Source organism: Rhineura floridana, chromosome 8 (genome assembly GCF_030035675.1).
Source record: "Rhineura floridana isolate rRhiFlo1 chromosome 8, rRhiFlo1.hap2, whole genome shotgun sequence".
In the NCBI taxonomy this organism is placed as follows: domain Eukaryota; kingdom Metazoa; phylum Chordata; class Lepidosauria; order Squamata; family Rhineuridae; genus Rhineura; species Rhineura floridana.
The window spans coordinates 72,610,989-72,620,357 of NC_084487.1; positions in this window are offsets into that span (position 1 = coordinate 72,610,989).

Here is a 9,369-nt window from a genome sequence, read left to right on the forward strand (position 1 = left end):
TGGGGGGCAGTGCCACATGCGAGCTCATTCAAGCGTCTCTAAGGGGTGGGGATTCGAGCTGGAACCGGAGCAGCACGTGTCCGTCAGACACTCGCCGCCCTCTCTTTTTTGATGAAGGGGTTAGCGCTTTAATCTCCTGAAAGAGACGGAGAAACCTCATTCAAGAATGTCGCGTCCTTCTCCCACGCGCCACCGGCCGCCCTGACCAGCGTGGGCTCGCACCCGAGGAAGAAGAAGTGAGCAGAACCAGATTCACTTGCAGTCGGGCGCTGCCGGCTTCAAAACCGAAGCGGGTGCTTTGAACATGGACGGAAATGGAATGATTTGCAATAAAGGGATGCCCGTTGTTGCATATGAAGGTGACCGTTTTCTGGCAATAGGACTGCTTATTTTATCATCTATTATTTTTAAAGGGTTCATCATCCCTTGAAATAAAGGGTTTGGCGACAGCGGGGCTGTCCGGGGCAGCTGGATGGCGAGCGTTTCCAGATAAAGGAATCCAGCTCTCCTCTGCAACTCAAGCCGCGTGGAGCCGGAAGCTGCTGGTTCAAAGCGCCAATCAGGGGCTGGGCCGGGATCAGGCCCTGCGCAGAAGTTGGTACCTCTTCTTTACTGAGGTCTTCTTGCCCCCTCTTGGATTTTTAGGGCTGCAGCGTTAAAACCCGTGGGAAAAACTATCGTGATGACCACGGGCAAGGGCCTCTGATCCCGACAGGCCACACACAGGACCACGGAGAGGGAGAAGAGGGGAGGGGAGGCAGACGCCTTGAATTAAGATCAGGAAACCCAAATACATTCCCTGCCAGGCGCTCAGCCTCCGGTTACCCTTGGCTTACCAGAGAGCGGGCATTCCCTGTGGTGTGTCACAGCCGCTTTGGAATCTGGATTTCCTGACTCCATGGTGTAGGCCGCAGCTTAATGGGCCTGTTCAGCTACACTTTTAGCAGTAATCAACATAGACCTTTACTAGAGCTGAACTTCTGCTCAGTGTACACTGCTGATTGTTTGCTATTTATTGCTGGGGTGATAATGCATTGACCTAAAAAGTGGGTGTATTCCCTAATTCTTTTATTTGTGTATGTGTGTTCACAAGCCCTACAACGAGACACTCTAAGGCAGCCTTTCCCAACCAGTGTGCTTCCAGATGTTGTTGGACCACAATTCCCATCTTTCCTGACCATTGGCAATGCTGGCTGAGGGGAGTTGTGGTCCAACAACATCTGGAGGCACACTGGTTGGGAAAGGCTGCTCTAAGTACTCTCCCTTGCTTATTTTATTTGCTGATTTATATATCACTCTAGTGGTAAAAGGGGTCGAGGTCCACTCAGCCTTCCATCCATCCGTGGTCGGTAAAATGAGTACCTGGCATATGCTGGGGGGTAAAGAAAGGCCGGGGAAGGAACTGGCAATCCCACCCCATATATACGGTCTGCCTAGTAAATGTCGCAAAACGTCACCCTAAGAGTCGGAAACGACTCGCACTAGAAGTGCGGGGACACCTTTACCTTTACCTAGTGGTTAAAGCCCTAAATGACTCAGGCCCCAAGTATCAGAGAAACCACTTCCTTGCCTTCAGACCCTCTCAGATCAGCAGAGGAGGCCCTCTTGCTAGTGCTGCCTGGGAGAGGGCATTCTCTGCGGCAGCCCCAAGTTCTTAAACTCCCTCCCCCCAGAGCTGCACCTGGCACCTCCACTGTACAGTTTTCAGTGAATGCTGAAGACAATTTCTTTACCCTGGCCTTTGACACCTGAAATATATAGTTGTAGGATCCACTCTATTTTTTTATATGGGATGTTGTGATTTTAAGGTCTTTCTAATGAAGTATTTATAAATTGTTGTCACCTGACCTGGGACCTCAGGGTGAAAGTGGGTAATAAATTAAAATATTATAACAACTGGCAGAACAATCCTAAGCGAGGATCAGTGGAGCCCTGTACAGGAGCTCCACTGCCACCTCTGAAGCTCATGTTGTCCTGGTCAATGTGTGAGGGGCAGGAGCAAGTCTACCCCCTTCTCCTTGCCCTATGAGCTCCAAACTGGCATGAGGAGAGACCCAAAGCTACTGGCCCCACCTCATTTTGTGCTCTGCCTCCAGTTTAGCACCCCCAAGGAATCACTCGGGATTTCTGCCATGGCAGAGCCCCTCCTACCAGTGGTGGTCCCTCTCAGTGCACCTTGAGTTGCACAGCAGACATATCTATGCACCTTCCACACCCCACTTCCTTCCTTTTAAGTGGAGGAAGGTGATGTTGCCTGATACCTTCTTTCTCCTCCCTTCAGGTTACTTTGAAGCAGTTTACTCTGAAAAGGCGCCTTCCCCATGCTTTTCTTTGGCAGTGGAAGGAGGAAGACAGACTTATTTATTTATTACATTTATATACTGCCCTATAGCCAAAGCTCTCTGGGCAGTTTACAGCAGACTTTGCTTAACCCATCTAGCCTCTCTAGCAAGACCTGACAGCAGGTGCAGGAGACGGGCCTTGGTCAAGCAGGCTATCAGCATTCTTCATCCTTAACAACTGAGGCTGTGACACTTAATTTCTCACTGCTGGAGCCCAGTAGTACACTACAGGTAGTCAATAACCACTTTATCACTCGAGCTGGCCACTGTATAGATTCCCTTTCTTATGAACTCAGCCAACTGCTGCAGTTTCTTCAGGAGACAGAACTCGATGTGACATTGAATGCTTCTGTGTATTTAAGATGCAACACAAATTGCATAAGCTGTAGGGGCAGCCATTGAGGGAATGTAACCCCTTCCCCTCCAGGAAAATCCATCCTCTATTCACGGGGGGGGGGTACAGCAGCAGTAAGGGAATCCCCCCAAAAGATTTGCTTCACTCATATAGCAGAAAATGTTCAAGTGATTGTAGCCTAAAGCATGGGGGTTTCCCCATTATTTCAGTGCTCTGTTTTATTTATTTTTTGTTTATTTCCTTATTGGATTTTCATCCCACCCCGCAAAAAGTCAAGAGACAAATGCATGGATCACCCGCTGTCAGCTCAGCCTAACGTTTAAGGCTTGTGAGGAGAGAACGAGCAAATGTTGGGGTCTCCCTGCTCCTGGTTTCACACTCTAACCCAGCCTTTCCCAACCAGTGTGACTCCAGATGTTATTGGACCACAACTCCCATCAGCCTCAGCCAGCATTGCCAATGGTCAGGAAAGATGGGAATTGTGGTCCAACAACATCTGGAGGCACACCGGTTGGGAAAGGCTGCTCTAACCTCTCCACCATAGTGCCTCTTTTGAAGGGTAGGGAAAAAGTACATGGTACAGGTTTTGTGGCACTGACTTCACTTATGTCATGCTTGGGTGTGTGTTTAAAGCTAGGACAAATCTAATGTACAGTGGCATCCACAATAGAAGGATATGAGAGAGAGAGAGAGAGAGAGAACACCTTGGAAAAAAAATGAAAAGCAACAAGGTTAGGGAGAAGTGAAAGATGCCAAAATGCAACCAGCAGAGAAGGCAGGGTGAGGATTTGTAGATATAAGCCTGTAGTGGCAAGGCGGGCATTGAGGAGGTCCCAGTACATCTCTTAGCCCTCCCCTACCATGAAATGATTGCCATGAAAGCAAAAATAGGGAACTTAGTGCTATTGAGATGCTATGGGTGGCGCTAATGCTGCTCTGTTACAAGCCCATGTTCCAGTCGCAGAGCATGCTCTAATTGGAAAGGAAAGCTCGCCTTGGAGAGCAGGGGCTCCTCGACAAGAGGGATGGGGACCCTGTGGTCCTCCAGATGCTGCTGGGCTCTGCAACTCCCATCATCCCTGCCCATTGGCCTAGCTGCCTGGGACCCATCTGGTTCCTCAGTGCATCCTAACCGTGTCTGCTCAGAAGCAAGCCCTACTGAATTCAGTGAGGCTTACTCCAAGGTAAGTGGGGTCAGGGTGGCAGCCTTATGAATGTTAACAAGGCAACTAAAGCATCAATATCCAGATGCAATTATTTGGCTTCTTAATTTGTCGCAGATTGCCTCACATAGGGAAAAATGCTGAATCGGAAAATATGGGAGAGAAAAGGCACAAGAGATAAAAGGAGGAGGGGCTCAAAATATATAGCTGACTGATTGGAGGAAATGATAAAAATATAATATACATTATGTACAGAAACATAGACTTATTATTGAAACCAGAGGGTCCAAAAGTGTCACCGAAATATTTGCAGAATAGCTGCTGCATGTGTTGCTTTTGCTGCAACAGACTAGGGCTGTAATCTACCCATACCCCTCTGCAATCTGTGCAATGTAGTATTCCGAGTGGGGAGGCATATAGTATTCTGAGGAAGATTCACACAGTCTGGGAAATGGTCCTTACAACCTGGCAATATGTAATTATTGGACACTTCCAGGGATAAGCTCATTGAGACAATCTGGCTTGGTGTGTGTTTGAAGCTTTCTGACCAAGGCTGTAGAGATTTGCAGTAGCATCTGGTTAATGCAAGATTTAGCCATTTCTACAGTTCCATGGCTATTCAAAGACTGAAAGGAACTGTTTTTAGACAAAATAATTATACAGAATTAAATCTAATTGAGGATGCTGTAAAGTAGCATAGCCAAACTTTGACAGATAGGAGAGACTCTTCTGTGTATCAGTGCTAGAATGGGTAGGGCCATCCTATGCTCACGTTAAAGACCACCACTCCTACCCTGGAGCTTTACACCAACGTAGCTAGTTAGGATCCTATCCTTCCACATTGTGCATAGGAAGCACAAGGGAAGCAGTACAAAAAGAGAGAGAGAGCTAATCTAGCAATAGCAACCATTTCCACAGGGTCCTGTCACTGGCAAACGCTTTGCCACCCATCTATCTTGAGGACAGTCACCAACATCCCAGATTGGTTCTAACATCTATGGGTGGTGACGGAAGCAGCAGTGGCTGGTGACTATTGGGACGGGTAGAACAGAAGGCAGGGATGGAAACAGTAGGTGGAGCCAGAGCCAAGGACAGGCGGAATCATCTCATTCTAGATTTGCCCCCATGACCCCATCCTCTTTTCTGCTGAATTCTACAAGGGCAAAACTGAGACTTAGGAGGAGAAAGCTGACAGCCAGGGCCACCCCCTGAGCTGGTTGTAAGCAAGAAGGCAGACCAACTTTGGTGGGGCAGTTCCCCATTCATCTTAATGGACCAGCTTCTACCATATGAAAGGGATGTCATGGCACTGAGGTACTGAGACCACACCACTTCTGACACATAATGACCAAGCAGGCTACCATGTGCAGAAAACAAACGCCTCCCAGATCAGACTCAGCTGTGGTCCATTGGCTAAGTGTGCACACAGAACCCAAAGGCTCAGAAGGACCGCTAGGAGGCCAAGGCTTCCATCCATATAATACTTGAAGAGTGCACACATTTGCACAGGCACAAAGGTTTTGCAAGGAAGAAAGAAGAGAGCCCATGGAAAAGGCATACTTTGAGAGAAAGTACACAGGAGGTATCCCAGTGAGCTGCCTGGTAGCTCAGTGGGCAATATCAAGGCAATTGGAAACAGAGTTTAGGTTTCAGTTCTGATCCCTCGGAGACAGAAATGTGGCTCCACAAGGCAAATCCTATATTTTGGGGAGTTAACTAGAGAGAGAAAAGGGAGGCAGCAGAACTGGCACTAAAGACTCCCATCCATTCTTAAGAGCATCCAGCCCTAGGAGCAGACAGAAGGCACAAACAAGGTGGGACACCTTCAGTCCTTCCTAATGCATAGAAAGAAGGCAGCATATAGAGGTCTAGTTGATCAAAGAATGTTTCCTGGACAAAGGAAATTGTTAGCCGAGAGAAAGGGGTGGTGATGCTGTCACTGTGGCACTTGAAAAGGAACTTGACAGGGAAGGTGAGAACTACACCCTCCTGAACATGTGCACCGGGGGTGGGCAGACAGTCCACCCAAATGCTAGTCTAGATGTACAAAGTTCCAGAATGATGGCTGAGCAACTGCAGAACCTGAACATTAAGACTGCACTGAGACCACAAAGAGGAGCCAAGCAACCCTAGATATGTACCCTTCTGGGTCCCAGGCTGTGTGGCTTAGTTTATACATCATACTAAGCCAAAGCACAAAAAATACAGGCTCTTGGAGAGGAGATTCTGGCTGCTTGCTGCTCCCTGGTCATTCTGTTGAGCTATAGCATGATTTATCTAAACCTGGACTTGTGGTTTAGCTCTCCCAGACAAACCATAAGCTGAAAACTATAGGACAAACTTAGATTACAGCTTGCGGTTAGACTAGAGACAGCTAAATCAGGAGCCTGGCATGCTAGTCCAACGTATGGCTTAGCTCTGCACACCCAAGCAGCGGAACAACCAGGGAGAAGCAAAATGGCTGCAGTCTTCTTTCACAGAGCCTGCACTAAGCCATGGTTTGGCTTAAAGTGCCATGCAACTCAGGCCTGCATGTAGAGCCACATCTCAGGGGAACCACATAGGTTTACTATACACATCCCAGGCCCAATAGTAAACATGACCAAAGAGCTGAGACACAAATGCTGGAGACAGTGCAGCATGATGGCTCAGTCAAACTTACTCATGCTCCAGGATGCATTTCATTTTCCTTAGCTTCCACTCCCCGTCATCCAATCCTTGCATTTGATTGCCACTATCCATTGATTAGACAGCCAGTGTGGTGTAATGGTTAAGGTGTTGGACTACGACCTGGGAGACCAGGGTTCGAATCCCTACACAGCCATGAAGCTCACTGGGTGACTTTGGGCCAGTCGCTGCCTCTTAGCCTCAGAGGGAGGCAATGGTAAACTCCCTCTGAATACCGCTTATCATGAAAACCTATTCATAGGGTCACCCATAAGTCCATTTTTTTTCATCCGCTGATTATTTACCTTGCACGCTTTTCCATACATCACCCCAAACCCACTCTCACAGCAACAACAATGCAAGGCTCATCACACCAACAGTAAATGGGGGGGGTAAGGTAGACATTGAGCTACCAGGACAGCCCACTTTCCCCTTGCTGGTGCCTCACTGGCAAAGCCATGGCCAGGATGAAAACCCAGAAAGGGGCCCGTTGCTTCTTTCCTATTGTGTGCCCCATCATCTGAGGTGAGCAAGTGGAAGGGGGAAGTTTCCTATCTGGTAACTACCAGAAAAGAGGCGCTGGGGGGGGAAATTGAAAGTTTTAGTAGAGCAAGTTTGGATTTGGAAAGCATCTGACACGCACAAATTGGACTGGCAATTTTGTTGTTGTTGCAGGACCCGTGCCTTTGAGAAAGCTGCATGACAGACAGAAGAGCAGTAGATACATACTCCATTGGTGCATCTAACAGTGGAGCTGTATTTCTGTCTAAAAGGTCCAGGAGCCCATGAGAAAAATATGGTGTGTGTTTTGCAGTTTCCACTGCAGGCCTTGTAACCTGCATTGCACTGAGCAGGGAGCATCTTTGTCTGAGCACTTGGAAGGCTATCTGTGGAGAAGAGACACATCTGGGGACAGTGATCAATAAGAGGTATTGATTTATTGCATTTTTTCCCAGCCTTACTCCAAACTCAGAGCAGCAACATACGTTTCCTCTTCTTTTAAAAAAGAAAATCACTGCAACAATCTCGATAGGCTAGGATGAGATACAACAGATTAGTTTCATGGCTGAGCAGAGATCTCAAATTGGGTTGCCCTAGTTTGTCCCAATATTCCAGCCTCTATCCTGGTAGCAGCTGCAGCAGTATCTAGGCCTGGGCTCCCTGCTCTCCCACTGAATGTGCACTCATCCAGCCCCCCCCCCGTATCTATGTTTGAGGATTTGCCTGGGGGACTAGTGGTGGATAATGCCACAATTAAGACAACACACACACGTTCTGAAGACTCATCACTGAAGAGCACTGCAATGGAACCCTACCTGAAGTTACTGTTTTGCCTTGGCCAAGAACGTCAAGACATCTTTGGCCAGTATTATTAGCTGGCATAGTGCTCAACACCTAAGGCAGCCATGCTCCTCACTGACTCTCTCAATGCACAGGGTAAAATTAACTGCATTTGCGGGTTTGTTGGCAACACAGGTGCTCTGTTTGTGCAAACTGCTTAAGTACTTACCCTATGTTCTCTGTGAAGGAGAGTACTGCAACCTGTTGAGACAGGGAGGGATAACACCTGATTGTAGGCTTACACCTCAAAGACATTAAAGAGTTCTATGTTGATATTGCCTTCCCTTACCTGCTGTGCCCCTCTCCTTGGCTTACCTGTGTGTTTTGGCTCAGTTGAAGCAGCTGGTTGGTGACAGAATCTATAGATCTGTAATGGTTCTGAAAAGATGTGATGCTGATTTTTTTTTATTTTGCCTTGGCTGCTGGGCATTTATGCAATGGGTCCCATCATCAAAAACCATGTGTGTGCTCACAGTATTTGAGACTTGGGAGCAGAATGATGTTGCCTTATGCCACCTATCTGGATATAGAGTGTGATCCATTTTGGGGGCATAGGAACATAGGAAGCTACCTTATACCAGATCAGACTATTTGTCATCTAGCACAGCATCATCAACTCTGACTGGGATGGCTCTCAAGCAGAGGTCTGTCATCACCAGCTGCCTCTTTTAAACTAGAGGTGTCAGGAATTGAACTTGTGGCCACTAAGCTATGGAGCTTATATATTCTGGCTATATAGTTGGGACCCTGTCTCTAATGCGAATGTGGTGGTGGGGCAGTTATCTTGAGTTTTCCAGTGCCCCAAATATATGTGTATTTAGTTATGGTAGCTATTTGGTAGCATAGCTTTATGGCAGTGGAACCTGGTCTTTTAAGTTGCACTGGCATAAGGGATTTAACAGAACTCCTAATCATTCAGCCCATGTAACTCGAGGAGAGTTTGCAAAGATGTAGAGCAGAGGTAGACTTTATCTGATGTTCTAGCTCAGCATTTGATGAAGCAGGCTTCATCATCCAGATGCTGGGACTACAACTCACATCATCCCTGCCCATTGACCATGCTGGCTGGGGCTGATGAAACATCTGGAGGGCACTATGTTGGCTGCTCCAAATGTAGAGCAATTCTAAGCATGCTGAGTTCAGTGGGATGTACTCCACAGTAAGTCTGTTTAGGAACAGCTGGTATAGCACAGTGAGGAGGAGAGCCCGGCTGGGAGTCCAGAATCTGTGAGTTCAAATCCCCGCTCGTGTCTCCTGGGTATAAAGGACCAGCTAAAGATCATCCCCGCAGTGAGTAGCTCAGGGGTTACGTTCCCTGCCCTGTAGCTGTGGGCAAGCTGCATAGTCCCAAGGAGCCCAGTTGTCCCCCAGCTGGCAGTTGCAGACAAGGAAGGGGCTGGCTTGTGCAGCTGTGGCAAGCTGAGCAGGCTCTAGCCAGCTGGGGAGGAGTAGCCTCAGAGGAAGGCAATGGTAAACCCTCTCTGAATACTGCTTACCATGA